At 42.2% G+C, this 15,769-nt stretch overlaps 1 protein-coding gene across 1 annotated transcript in view; it reads right to left on the bottom strand.

Annotated features, from left to right (window-relative positions):
- The window catches only part of ncalda (neurocalcin delta a), a 64,751-nt gene extending 50,170 nt beyond the window's left edge, over positions 1-14,581 (bottom strand). The window contains exons 1-2 of the mRNA XM_076736813.1: positions 14,378-14,581; positions 12,075-12,194 (exon numbers count right to left, since the gene is read on the bottom strand). The gene's annotated coding sequence lies outside the window, so the exon portion shown is untranslated. The remainder of the gene's footprint in view (positions 1-12,074; positions 12,195-14,377) is intronic.
- Positions 14,582-15,769: the final 1,188 nt, after the last annotated feature.

The raw sequence follows: 15,769 nt of genomic DNA, 5'->3' as shown, positions 1-15,769 counted from the left end.
TTTATGAGTTAAAAATGGTCTAAACAGAGATATTTTCTGCCCAATGCCAATGAGAGGCAGAGCTGCCACTAATATTACTGTCATCTATAGCATTAATAATATCTTGTGATTACAAAAGAGAGCACCAGTCTTGATTTAGGAGAGTCACTGTAAGGGGGTTAAAACGTATCCAATCAGCTATTTTACATTTTTAGCCATGGTAGGGATGGGAGTGTCGGTCTATCAGTCCACCACTTTGGTCCAGAATGAAATATTTCAACAACTACTGGAAGTATTGACATGAAGTTTTGTCCAGATATTCATGAATGTACTGACTTTGGTGATCTCCTGACTTCTCCGCTGGCCTCATCAGGTCGAAGTTTTCACTTACTGTGAAATATCTCAACATCGACAAGATGGATTGGCACTAAATTTTAATTTACTGTTCCCAGATGATAAATCCTAAACACAATCAGCTGACTTGAGGCATTAACACTTTTCATTTTAATCAATCAGATTCTGCTCCGGCTGTGTGACGCAGCTGTTTGTCTGTTTGTCCACTCAGTGGCAGTGAGGGGAGGAAATACATATCATGTTAGAGGAGTGAGTGAGAAATATTTCAAATGTTTATCTTAAATGGTGTAGCATCATAGCTTCAATCTTTGGGAAGAACCCTGCAAAGGGGCCTCCGTAACAGCTCCAACTAGAACTCCACACATTAGGTGTTGCTGCTGTGGCTTTCCCAGAATTGTTACTCAGTGGGAAGGTTTTGTACTTTGGAAGATAAACAGACACATTTATCATGTGATAACAACACTTTTTAGTGTTGGGTAATTGTTAGGGAGCTTCTCCATAAATATCTTGCAATAAATTTGCTGATATGGAAGCAAACATTTCTCTTGTCTTTTCAGTGACCAAATAACATCTTTCCATAATAATTCAGCTTTAGTTCAGGACCTTGCAATCAAGCACCAAGGAGGGAGAGAAGAGGGAGAGACTGCCGGCTGAGAAAACACTAGGTACCACGGATAATAGTCAATCCATCAAAATACAATCCAGCAACATTTCTCTCTTGATGTGAAGGCACTGATGCCTTCACATCAAAGAGCATTATTTCCCCTGGTTCTGTGAGCGCTGGTATGGCTCAGGGCAATTTTAATAGCCCCATGAGGAAAAACAGAACCACTAGTGTTTATGCACATTCGTGGCCTGACTCTCACTGCCTGCTCTCTCATACAGGCGGACATACATGTGTAGACACCACAGATTGTGCTGCTCTTGACCATACTTCACACACCATTTGTGAAATTACACAAACAACTCTGACTTAGAAGTCGGCCTGCCTGACAGCCCTATATGGAATGCAACATCTGGCTCAATGACAAAATTACTCAATAACTTTGATCTTACAGCACAGGGAAACAGAGGAAAGAGCTAAAACAAAACTAAAAATAGAACAACTCTAAAAATCCATGACGGAGTCCAGCTTTTGTCTTCTGGCAAGAAATCATATTCACTGCAATTACATCAGCACAGAGCCATTTAAGCAGGCGATCGCGATCAAATAGTATTAATATAAGGGTTATTAATGTAATCAGGCAACAGTCTGATTCTCTACCATTATGGACAATGTCCAACTGCAACAGAGCTATGTGTGAGAATACCCTAGCTGCTTAGCAAATTAAAAATTATCTTTAGACCAGCCCCAGTGTTGGGCTGGCTTTTTCATTTTTTCCATTCTGGTCTGTAAAGATGATGTCGTGTTTCAGTTTCTAAAAATCTCTAAGGAAGTGGTCACCTCCCCTGTGGAGACACATGGTTTCAGTCTCTGGGTCGAAGAGAGAGAGACATAATGGAAATAAACGTTCTGAGAGACGGAAAAGCAGATGGGACAAACAGCTCTTTGAACTAGGGTTAACTGTTAATCGTTTAACCATGAGAATATTTTTGACCGGTTAGGCATGTCGGCCCAGAGGTTAATTTGCATACACACACAGTGTGACGCACATTAGCCTGAGGCCATCATACAGTTGGCATGATGGAGACTCACATGCTGCCAATTAGTGTGGCAGAGGGCAAAGGAGTGAAACCACTTGTCTGGTACCTTGAGCATGTAATACTATTGAGAGCTACTGTGATTAAACGCATGGAAAAACACAAAGATGAGCTAATGGAAGCGAGCCAGGACAGACAAGCTAACTCTGGCCACCAACTGCTGGACAGCTCTCACATAGGAAAGCTACATCACATCTACCGTCACAGTTACTTCGTCAGTGCTGACAGGAAGCAGGGTTTCCATTAACTGATAATCATTGTTTACCAGGAAAATCTGTTGATGTCCATCATATCCAAGTCTCTCTGGTCATAATGTCCAATGAAAATAAATCCCGAGTTAGATATGAAAAAATTCTGGCCGTACACAAAGTTTCCCCTGCTGCCTCTCTGATGTCCGCCCTCTGGCTCATTCCTGTCCTGATTTGGTGAATTAAGGAATTATTTTGACCAAAACAGAGTTGGTGGTGATTGTTGGAACAGTAGAAAGATGAACTAAGAAGGTTTTGGTGAGTTTTATTTTGAGTCAGCCAATTTTCAATGAAGAATGATAAAATCACTGTTTCTGTAAGTGGAGTCTGGTGGCTTTGGCGACAGTGATGTAGTATCTAAGTATCTTACTCCTCTCACTAGCCAATCAGTCGCAAAAACAAGCTGTTTTGGACGTACTTCTCCTGAGATATCACATTGCAGTCCATTTTGCGGCTCTTGGCTGCAGCGCTCTCGTTCAACACTGGACCAGTTTCAAAAACTGTTACCTCCATTAGTATATGGAATACGGGTCCATAACAACGGATAATATATGACTGGAATATCTTCCAACTTGTCTGTGGCATTGAAATCTTCCAGGACACGTAGACCAGCACAAATGTTCTCTAACAGAACCCTGACTGGAACATGCAGTCCAGAGTGCTCCTCACCTCAAAATTAACCAGTTGGTTCAATGGGTGTCAGGCTATCGAAAGCAGTAATAACCAAAACTGACATTCCTTCTTTGAACAAAATGTGACAACAGGGAGACCTCAGCCTTTTCACTGATGCCATAGCAACATGTTCCATGCAGATGGTAGGTAAGAAAAAAAACAGCAGCTAGAATCAGGTGTAAAAACTAGAACAATATTCAACTCTGAGTGGATGATCAAGGATCAAAAACCACTGTGTGTGTGTGTGTGTGTGTGTGTGTGCGTGCGTATTCATGCAAAACATCAAACACTGTCAAATGAGCAAGAAAGCCGTGTAATTCAAGGGATTAACATTTCATTAGTAGCAAGCTCCTGGGCTCTATTTCTGTTATATTCATGAGGATAAAACGTCCTTCTAAATGACCAAACACCACTGATCCTGACAGTTGAACAAGGAAATTATATAATTCAAGGGCTTGAGCATGTTTTAGCAATGAGCTACCATACTTAATTTTATTTTCACCGTGCTCTTCTTGCTGTATGGAAAACCACTTGTGCCATGCCACCTTTACCGGCTCTGATCACAGCAGCTCACACTGCCGTATGGAAATAAGGCACATGAGTGGTGTACTTTATGAAAATGGAGAAATTTCCGCCACAGAGAAAATCACCACTACCCACTACTCTGACATACACAGAGGACTTGATTCCATACAGGTCACTGTGTTGGACAATGTGAGCAGTGAACAAGAGCTGCTTTGAAAACAACGGCAGAGTTAAACTTTACTTCCTTTCTGTAACACTACTGGATCCCTAAGGATTAACCCTTGAGGTAATCTACCTGCTCAAGCGGGTGCACCATGCCAGCCCCGTATATTAGACAAATGTGGATGACATTTTGCAGCAACAAAAGCTGCTTCCTGGTGTCTTTATAAAAATGGTGTCCCATAGGAATGACTGGCATGGTGGAATTTTACCAGGCCAAACTAATACCTCAGGAATGGACATGGCACAAGATATTTAAAACAACCTAACGCACAGAGGGAGAAAGAGAGAAAGACATAACAATGTATTGCTAATCTCCTCGGACACCAGCCCAGGCAGTGTGGGTGTCTGGACGAGACATGCTTCCTTGCTCATTCGTTCATCTGCTGAATAAAACTGGGCTGCGGCTGCATCGTGTTGTCTTATACCATATTTGCTGTGGTGTACTCCCACATATAACCCCCTCCTCTTATTCACTCTTTCTCTCGCACACCCCTACTTGCGGCAGACCAACTGTCACGGTTTCCAGCCCACTCATTACCGTTCTCTCTCATATATCTGTCGCTGCAAGAAGCTTTCATCCTGCCTCTCCTCTAGTGCACACTGGGTGGTACACTGAAACATTACATAAAGACAATGTGGGCCAAACTCGTGTGTGTGTGCGTGTGTGATTGCATCGACATGTGTGCCTTTACTGGTTCGTATTCACCTACATTAGTTAAAAAGGTTTGTGAATGTAGTACGTCAAGTGTTGTGAAAAATGTGGCTTAAAAATAAAGTGTAAAAAATAGAAAAATAAAGAGACTGTTCTAATGTCCTCATTAGAAATTACAAGTAACTGTCGGCACGTTTTGTGTTTGGTACAACTGTATTGTGGCACAGGGCTCATGGAGGACACAAGTGGTATTAAAGCTCCTGCAGGGTATCAACGGTTCATTTACACGAGTGGATTTTTGTAATCTTTATCTAAAATATGTTGTTTTGCATCCTCGAAAAACATTCATGGAGAGAAATTTGTCTCCATAGCAGACAACTAATCACTCAGTATCCACAGGACAATCGTACCCACAAATGAGAACAACATTTATGTCTCTTTGTCAAGAAATTCTGGTCTTCACCATTGAATTATTGTTCTTCGTATCCTATGATTTACCTAATCCACATTAGTAATTCTTGTTTTTATTTGAGGATCATGACAGATGTTTGTCATTGCTTTTAAGACTGATTTCCTTTCATGTTAATTGTGCTAAATGCTGCTTTGTTTCTAACTTTCTATCACAACAGCGTTTCTAATTCATTACTGAAACTTATTTTTATACCCATGATTTCACACTTGCCAGATTCAATTCACTCATGCTAGTTATGTCAAATCTCTAGCTGAACGTTTACTGATGACTGCAGCAACACCCAGGAGTTCACACTCAAGGGGTTAAAATAACTCTGAAGTCAGCTGTATACCCAGGTCTCCACACTTGTGTGACACTGACAGACGCTCCGACCACCACAGCATTCTCACATAGTGGGAAAGCCCTGCGCTAATTCGGGGCTTGCCCATAGACTCCTGGCCAGTCGGGGTGCGAAGCCAAAGCCTGTCAGTGAAGCTTAGCAACTCGTCTCAACTCCTCCAACACAACCCGCAGCTACTGATGCCATCACTTCTGACAATCTGCCTGGCCTTGGCAGAGGGGTGTCACTGTGTAGCTAGTGAGGTAATGGAGTGTGGGGTTTAAGGGTGTTATTGTATGTACAATTTTTGGCACTTCAGATTATAAATGGATACTTGTCAGTGACTCGTTGATCAGTCAGCTGTCTGTCTGCCTGCCTGTCAGCAGAGCTGTATGTCTTTGTGTGGATTCACTTGCGTGTTTACGTAACAATATTTGCAATCACGGCCTCATGTAATATGTGCATTCTGTTTCTGCTGCACTGTGTGGTTGTCTGTCTCAGTCTATGTATGGCATGAAGACCAAACAGGCCTTAGAGTGAAATTTAGCAGCTGCTGTGCAAGATTACACACACATCTGATGTTAGCAACAGCAACAAGTGGAAACAACTACTGCTGCTGCTGCTTACGTATTCTGCAGTGGCATTTATTATGCAGATAAATATCAAAGTGAATTTTATAGAGGCAGATAGTTTCATGTCTCGTGGCTAGGAACAAACGTCTCATAACTATCTGGACAGGGAGCTGTGGTTGGTCTCACTGTGTTGTAAACTCACAGAAGAACAGCAAAGATGTCATTTTTTGGCTAAATATTCATCTTTTATTTGAAACCCACACTGTGCCGTGCTGTATGTCAGTTTGAAGCCACACTCAGTGCAGGCAGAGTGACATGCAGACAAAGACAGATCACTGTGAAATGCCACAGCTGCCGCCCATTAAGCCAGTTCATAAATGGATGCACCATGGCATGTTGCCCTCTGGGGTAGATGTTCTACATTGACTTTGAGCACCTGGGTGATGTTGACAGAGGTGTCTACAAAAAAGGCTCCAGTCGGCCTATTTCCATTTGTAAATGGGCTCTGTTAATCTGCCTCAGAGCATATGCATAATGTATCTTTGGCATATGCACAAGAAGGATTTACTGCTTACACAGATTGCAAATGGCACAAGCATCCCGTTTCACAAATGATTGTTGCTTCCAAACTGCAGACAAATTTGCAAGTCCTACTTTCCTCTTGCATGCTTATGTACGCTTTGAAAGTACAGTGTTTATTTCAATTGGTTAAATGTGTCCTCTCTCACACACTCTCAGAGGATCTCTTGATGTAAAGCATAGGACAGGTTTTTCTGTTCAATGGACTTCACAAAAAACAGCTCTAAACTGAGGAAAAACCCTGATTTTTAGAAACTGCATCCACAATTGGGTATGTTCAGGAATACTCCATGTTTTACAGTTGATTCCCTTGTTATTGTCAAATTCTGTGATTCCGCCCTCGTTTTCTGCATTGTGGAAATCATAGGGCTCTATACAAGTAGCCATGTGATCCACTGTTACAATGAAAATATTGATTATAGCTACTTTAAGGCAATGTCAAGCCCATGAGACAAAATAATGTCAATTCAAAAAGGTCCACAAAGTAGATTTTTTGAGCTTTAAACTGCATCTCACAGTCCATCCATCAGTGAAAGGACATTTACTGTCCACATGTTTGACACCACAATCTGAACAGAAACATTCTACATGTTTTTATTCCCATTCCTGTGGGATTCAGCAGGACCTGTGGGACTTCTGGAAAAATCTTGACTAGAATTTCAGATAAAGCTAAAGCTAATGATTGAGACACACTGAAGAGCTTTTCGGGGTCACAATAGTGCTCAGTTTAAACGTTGGCTGATTCATTCAGGCTGTATGGCTGTGGACAGCCAAATGAGTACAGACTCCACTGGAATCCTGTTCTCATTGTGTATGATGGAACAGAAATTTGGCTCCATCGAGCAACAGACCCTGAAGCCCATCACCAGATTGTTAGACACTGGCAGTTGGTCTCTGTCTTTCTATCTAACCTTAATTGAACGACTAAATGCCACAGACACACAGACACACACAGACACACACAGACACACATAGTTGAGTAATAACAGCCAGCTGGTGCATACAGCTGACATTTGAATAAGAGGCCACAGAGGGATGTGGTTTTCTGGGCATACTAACAGAAGGGTGCGGTAAAGGATGGAGTGCCGATGGAGAACAAATCATCAAAATAAATACGATCCAATGTAACATGCTAGTGTAAGACTGTAAGATCTACAGAAGCAAACCTTATGGATCCAAACTCACAACAGAGCCGTGATTCTACAGCCCACATGATGCAGAGCGATTAGGAAGCTGAACTTCAGGGTCCAGACAGTTCAAAATTAGCAGTTCTTTGTGATTGTTACTGCTAACTGTAAACTGTTTTGTCTTGTAACAAACAGTGTTGGAAAGCTACATGAAGAGCGTGGTGAGCAAAGTGACTGGTTACTCTACATTAAATAAAGCTTCATTACACTGAAACCACCCCGAGAGAAATGCAGCAGGCTAAGCTCCACAGAAACTACTATTTCTAATCGTCAGTGCTGTCTCAGTGATCAATAGAACCATCAGTAAGATACAAAACAAACAGATAAAACTGCCAAGTTCAACTGCTAATTAACCAATACGCTGTACTGCTCTCACTGCTCCAAATGCATGGCTGCTGCGTCTCCTCCTCCTTAATTTCTTCTTGCGGTCTCCTTTAATAAAACAGTGTGATAATGGGTAGATCTATTTATGATTGCACACAAATAAGAGAGCAATTGTGCTGTATCAAACAATTTCTCACTGCAAAACACTGAGGAGAAAGATGAAGAAGGCTGATGTGACAAAGACTGTATTGGCCTCTTAATAACAATAACATAATAATTTGCGTAATAATACACAGAACAAGCCACCAGAGCCTGCGTATCTAACAGCAAATCAATGTGCTGCAGGCTGCATAGATCTCACTAAAGTCTGTCATCACATTTAATGTGAGCCATCGTTGTGATCGAACACAACAGACAGGCTGGCAGTGCATAGCTGTGATGACTCACAGGTCAGAGAAAGTCATCTGGCCAATCACAGGGCCAGGTGTCAGCACTCAGTCATCTGTGGACTGCACGCTCACTCTGACACACAAGACATGCTGGCTGCCTTTCACCCTTTGTACACTATGCTGTTTGACATGGAACAAGAGACATGAACTACAATTAAATAATACCAAATGACAGACAGACAGACGGACAGACAGGCAGACAGACAGACAGACAGGCAGGCAGGCAGACACAGACAGACAGACAGACAGGCAGACAGACAGGCAGACAGACAGACAGACAGACAGACAGACAGAGACTCGATGAAGAGTGAAGGTGTGAGTGAATGAAAAAGGACAGAGGTGCAAGTTAACGAAAAATTGTTCAGAGTGTAAATGTGAACTTGTGTTAATCTGTTTTGTAAAAGTTTGGCACAGTTTGTGAAAACTATTTTTACAGCATCCTCCAGCTCTGTGAGTGACTGTACAGTCAAAGAAAACTCCCTGAGTGATGTCACTCAGGTGGTTTGACTGGCTTTGCGCTGGTTCAGATGTAAGACAACTAGTCATATCTTCAAATTATAGAAAGGAAGTTTCCACACATCAGTGGCTTCTGCCATACAAACAATGAAAGGGACTAAAGAGTGAGCAACTTCTTGATTTCCATAATGAGCGCACTTCATATTTTCCATACTTTTTGTTTTTTTAATTACATGTATTTGTCAGGGACAGTGTACAAAGACACTGACAAAGACAAGAGATGTATTGCATCAGATTTAGCCGCTAGTTAGGATCTATACCTGGCAGGTGGACAATGTAAATAAGGAAATGTTGTTTGATATCCATAGAAAAGCCTGGCCTGAGTGTAGTGACAGTGATGTCACCCACAGGTTTCTCAGAGAACCCTTAATGTTGGGTTTACTGCTCACAGTCATGACTGTAACATACTGCAGTCAGAAGTTTGATTTGAAGAACAAGCCGACCTGAGCAGGATGATCATGAGACACCGTTTGGCATCAATTCACGAGTGAGCAACACAACACAAACACTACACTCACAAATGGTCTGCCCATGAATGGATGGAGTGACGGGCTGCAGTACGCCAGGCCTGCTCCTGAAGGCAGTGGGCAGCACATCATGTTCCCTTGTTCAAGCTGTCACCACCACGTCCATGGGAAGCACAAGGCTGACGCTCTATGGTCCTGTTTGATCTCAGCCACTAAACCACTCATGTCGAGCAGAGCAGAGGCACAAGGGGACAACTGCAGAGCTCTGTGCACAGGGTGGGTGTACACGAGTGCCTCAAGGATATTTCATGAACAACGTGCCTTGACATTTAGAGTTCTTTTTTTTCACAGGACATCGTGGAAATATGGTTTTAGCATTTGTCTTTGAGTTTCCCAAATATGGAGCATCCTGGCAGCTTTGTGTTCTGAAGGCACATACCATGTGATTATGACATCATGAGGTCAGATCTGGCATGTGTTACAAGCTATCCCCCCTTGAGTTCCCTCAACCTCTCCAGCCTCAATATTTAAAATTAACTTGCCAATAAAGGCAGACATGTTGAGTAAAAAATAAACAAATCTGCCAGTGATTTGATTTGTTCAATGCTCTTATGTTGAGCAGGGGGCTCAGGAAGCTGCAGTATAGCTGTGTCCTTGGTTTCAACGAGGAATGCCAGCAATTCTAACTATCCATCCTGGGAAAACCGAAGGACAAATGTGGAGCCGTTTCCCACACTGTGTCCGTGTTTGATAAGGAAAAAGAGCCAAAGGCAACCTAACAACCAACCAAAGTGATGCCATGCAGCCGGTGAATTCCTGCGCTGCACCATCACAGGGGTCAAGGCTGCCGCTCTCCTCCTGCTCACTACTTACATTAGCTGATAGAAATTTGGTTTGGTGAGCTCATACAAAACAAAAACCTCACATCACCTACAGCAACCGCAGAGGGACAAAATACAAGTAATCAAAAACAGTAATAATTAGAGCTGCAATGATTAATCTAATATAGTAATATTAGACAATATAATAGTATTAGATTAATAATGTGGATATTCTCTGGTTTCTTTACTCCTCTATGTCAGTAAACTGAATATCTTTGGGTTGTGGAAAAAACAGGACATTCTGAGGACATCATCTTGGGCTTTGGGAAACACTCATGAACATTTTTCCCAATTTTCTGACATTTTACAGACAAAACAACTATTTGATTAACCAAGAATATAATTCACAGATGAATAAATAATGAATATAATAATCAGCTGCAGCCCTCATAATGATAATAAGTGAAACAAGCATTTTCGTGGGGATGTCATCAGAACCACAAAGCAGCTGTGATGTATTGCAATGCATACATACCCTTACAGTGTCTCATTGAGTTGAATAATGACACCATGTTGTGATTTAGGAGTCAAGAGTGTTGAAGAATCTTGTGTCTCTTTAACGGCAGTCTAAAGGTGTACATTTCAGCATGAGATAAGGGGGATCCTAATCAAACACTCAAACCACTTCAACCAGCTCCTTTGAATCCAAAGATACCACGTGAGGACAACTCATTTCAGCTGCTTGTATTCACAATCTCATACTCTCACTTACGACCCAAAGCTCAGGACTATCGGCAGATAGGGTCCTGACCAAGCATCATAAAGAACCCTTAAGGATTGAGCAATAGCTGACAGAGCAAGCTCGCCTGGAACAGGGAAGCTGGGGCCCCTTCATGGCACCAGGCCAACAATTAAGTGACATGAAGGGTAACTCTGTGATGAAATACTTATTGCACTGCGGCTTGAGTACAAATGTTTACATATCTGAGAGCAAATAGAGCGCTTTGTAAAATAACAGGGCAGAATAATGTAATTAGTAATACGACTTTCTAAACCACTGCAGGGATGTCTTATTACGCACTGATGTTTAGTGTTTAATGCAATGTTATACAATATTTACCTAACAACATACTCTCAGCTCATATAATCAGTGTTTCCTTCACACTCAGTGTATAAATATATCTCGGGATGTGGTCCAATAGTACTTTACTGAATTCAAATCCAGTATCAAATCCCCTTATTTTCAATCTGAATCCCATGTAGAATCTTTTTAGGTCTGCCCTTCAACATTCTGACAACTTTCAAGCAACTAAAGGCTAAAACAACATCAACTCAAATACGTTTAATGACCTTTTGATGGCTCAGAATGCATCAGCTGATCATTTCATGAGAGAGGGGTCACCACGCTGTTGAACTACAGACACACAGTCCAGTGAACGAGAAGGCTTTCATAGTCATTCAGCTCTCCATTCTCTTCAGGTGCTTATCCTGTTTGGGGATTCAGGAGACTGAAACCCATCACAGCATACACAGGGAAGAGGGCAGCTTATCATCGGGCTAACATTAAACAGACAGCACACGCTTACTCTGAGACTACATGCAATTCACCTAAAGTGCGAATCTTTGAACTGTGGCAGACCACAGTGTTAACCAAAGCTTTCGCTGACAAATGCAGTGTCCCATATTAAGTGTGTGCCTGCAGAAGGCAATATGATGAAATGAAGTTTTGGTATGATTAATGTCACTGTTTCGTCAGTTGACACAAAAGTAATCATTGCTGGCCTAATTAAGACACACTCACAGTGGTGAAATCCGTCTTTTACAATGGCTGTCCTCTGGGACGCCCCAGACAATCTCTAATGCATGCAGCAGTCTTCTAATGCCCAGTTTGATGTCTAAATGCTGATGTGCTTATTTATTCAAACTCCTGCACTTATTTACAGCGTCTCATAAGTACAGACAAGCCATAAAACATGCATGCTAGCCAATTCACCTGCTGCAGTTCTGTCACTCACCGGGTGAATGTGTGGATGCCTGCAGCCCAGGTGAGCGGTATCAGAGTGCTGGGTCACTCCTCCTGATGTTTGGGTTCACAGTGTCCTTCCTTGTCCACCTGTGACCTTACTGAACAGCAGCTGAGGAAAGATGAACAGAGACTCACTTTTAAGCTTTTACTGACAGAACTGATGTCACACTGGCATTCTGTTGACCAGTAAACCCAGCAGTGTTTCTGTACTCACTGTACATGTAGATATGCATTGTAGTCTATGCTTTTGTGCTCGCATCCATAAATGCGTGTGCACAAACATGCATGTATGAGTCTCTGTTCATGGTCTAATGAGTGCGCATGTTGAGTTAATGAGTCGGTCAGTGGGTGGTTGCATATCACTGAGTGAGGTCCAGACGTGTGTGGCCTGTGTGGTTCAGGGTCAGTGACCTGCAGACCCAACAGAAGCACGAGATACTGGTTTGACTTCAGAGTTCATACATGGGGTCAGAGGAAACACTAACTGAGGGCAAAGCTTGGATGATGTTACTGAATAATCAGGTTATTTACACTATAAAAGCTGCTCAGACGCTCGCTGACTACTCCATGCTTTAAGATGCTATTTAGTACAGCTGGCAGCAGCAGTACCTTCACCCTGTAGAGGAAGAATGGCATAATCCATATGGAATAGGTGTTTAACATTGCCAAACAGCCATATTATACGTCAGTAAATATGAGTCAACAGACCCAAAAGGACAAAGGCAGCCCCTTCCAACTGTTTCTGAAAATCTATTATTCAACAAAGAGGAAATACCAAAGCGTCATTCACTTGTGGCTCAGTTTGACAAACAGGTTTGACTGGGTGGGGGAAAAAACAACAACAACAAACAAACACGACTTCATTCCCTCCTCATAATCCCCGTGGTAAAAGCTGACCGGATCCACCGTTAAGCCCTGCAGTATCAGTGAGAAGCCTGCCTGCTCTGCCTGTTGACGCTGACTACAGCCGTCAGGAATAACACACTGCCTGATGATGTGCGACCTGCCCCAGATGTCGGCTCATCTGGCTCCCCGTACAGGTAATAAACTGAGGAGATAAGGTGAGAAATCCACTTTGCACATACAGAAGGGGATCTCCACCCAACAACACCTCCTCAACACTACACCCAGATGTTCCACGCTTCTTTAACTACACACACCATCAAACATGTAATCATGGGGATGGAGATTTTCAGAGACGTGCTGAAAAAATGTTTGGGACTGATGAGGGAAATTGATTTGGATTACGTAAGAGTGTTAACCCACTCCCATCACCCCTTTGGATACTAGTGTAGTCAGTATTTTCAATAATAAGTCTGATCGCCATAAAATTGCAGAGTAACATTCCCACTTGCTCCAGCAGTGTCCAGGAATGTGATTTACATGCATTTGTTTTGGATATAAATGAAATACAGCTGAAACCATCTGTCAAGTGACAGAAAATTGATCTGCAACTATTTACTATTTACATCCTCAGCAAAATGAGGAGTATCTTCATCCCATCATCACTGGTTTTAGTGTGTTTAAGGGTCTGACCTGAGGCCTAGATGACAGCAGTGGTACAGCTGTTTTCTCCCCAGTGAGGTTACAGACATGTGCTTCTGTGCCAACTATGCGAGTTAACAACTAAGTCACATACTTGGCAAGACATGGCTCAGTGTGGTCTTAGGTCTCTGAGAAACACATTGAGGAATCCCTACTTTATGTGTGTAAAAAAACCCAAAAACAAATCAACATGAATCCCTTCAACTTTCTTTCAACAACAAACAGTTTGTGTGCATCACGACACTCAGTTCTTCTAGTTTGAGTCCACCTATAGCACAACCTGTGGAAATCTACAGAGCCCTTGTAAATACAACAGCAGGAGCAAACACATGTCGATTGACGTGATACTACGGAGGAACAACAGTAGAGAAAAGCCTGACCGTGAGCCATCAGAGCTGCTTCTACTCTGGAAAGCTAGTTAAATTAGCATAGCAAGCTAAAATGCTACAGTTTTGGGATGCGCCAAAGCAAAGCTAAACACGGCACACTGTATATAAGCCAAATTTGATACACGAAAGAAAGGAGAATAGTAAGCTGGTTAAAGGTTTTACAAACGCTGGCAGTATTTTTCTGAGACTGCTTTCATTTTAAGCAGGTTACGTTAAGGAAGATGCACGGACGTTTCATTTTGACAGAGTTTACATCAACGTTACATATAAGCTAATGAGTGTCTGTGAGGGTCTTTACGAGGAAACCCAGTAAGAGCGACAAATGCCGTGAACAGCTAGCCTCAAGTAACAGACTTACCATTAAAACTCGGTTAGAAATGTCACCATAACAGGCTTCTTCATCTGCCGGTAAGTCGGTAAACTACAGAGCAACACACAGGAACACATGTGTCTCCAACAAGTGTCAGTGTGCGGAGTTACATCAAAGATTGCATTTAAAGAAGATGTGCTGCATGATAGCAAAACTGTCTTATCTTCCGGTCAGAAAAAAATGCAGTCAGTCATGGCGCATGCGGCGTGGAGCAAGGTATAAACTTAGGCATTCGACATTTTTACAAAATATATGAGTGGTAGCTCTTTTTTGTATTTTTCCTCTTATCAATAATCGACAGCCTAACTCTGTACCGTACCGTAGAGGCAACGTGTGAACGCCATATTTGCGTACATTTACGGAATCCAGAAAAAGAGCAGAGTGAGAGTTCTGTCTAGTTCCTCCTCTTCAGCCATCCCGAGATGAAGCACATTAAGCTTTAGGCTCTTCCGCTCTCTAGTGGACAACCAGGGAAGCTACAGCATTTGGTACCACAAAGGCAACACGGACAATTCTTGAGGCTGAAAACATAATTTCACATATTTAACATTTAATAACCTTAATTTGGTTAGTGTAGTAGGGCACTGCTGAAGGTCTACTACAGTTTCTTTTTGTAATTCAACTTGGACTATGGTGTAACTATGTGTCTCATTGCTAATCCAGTTTCCCTGTTTTTGGCATAATGTCTTCATTAGACTTTTCTTCTTGTGGTGTTACATGATTTCCCAGTGTTTGATAGTTTTAAGGAAACTTATATTCTAAAAAACAAAGCTCTGTTTGAGTTGCCGCTGGATTAACCACAAGCACTGCCAAATGTGGCCTATGTGATGTGGTTTGGGGAAACTTCTCAAAAATGACAAGGAAATGTTAAAATGTCATGATGAAAGACAAACAAACAAAGGAACAACAACTGCACAGGCAAAGATGAACAGTGTTCATACCAGCACTGACTGAAAGCACACCTTCATGGAGTCCCAGCATTCACCAAAATAATATCTCATGCAGGTTGTGTTCTGTATCATCAGGGGTTTCTGTTTTTCAGCATTGATCATATTTTCCTTTGGAAACTGCTCGAAAGCATTGATGAATTATTGAACGGGCCTGCCAGGCTCAGGGGGTCTGGGGGCCCCTTTGCCGGAGCCTTTCTTTGGAGCGGCTTTTTGTAAAGTCGAAGTTTGGTTGAAATAGGTTTGTTTCACTATTGAGACTCTGCCAGTCACATCCGGTCTGATATTTGTTTGTTTTATTTTTCATTTCATTTCCTATTACAGCTGCACCGCATAGTGAGGCTGCAGTGACATTCATTAAAACACAAAACCCACTCAGCCTGCTGTAGTATTTAGTACAGCTGCATGATCGCAGTTATTGATGTACCTGAGT

The sequence above is a fragment of the Chaetodon auriga genome, chromosome 8, assembly GCF_051107435.1.
Source record: "Chaetodon auriga isolate fChaAug3 chromosome 8, fChaAug3.hap1, whole genome shotgun sequence".
In the NCBI taxonomy this organism is placed as follows: Eukaryota; Metazoa; Chordata; class Actinopteri; order Chaetodontiformes; family Chaetodontidae; genus Chaetodon; species Chaetodon auriga.
This window is presented reverse-complemented; position numbering and strand designations above follow the sequence as displayed.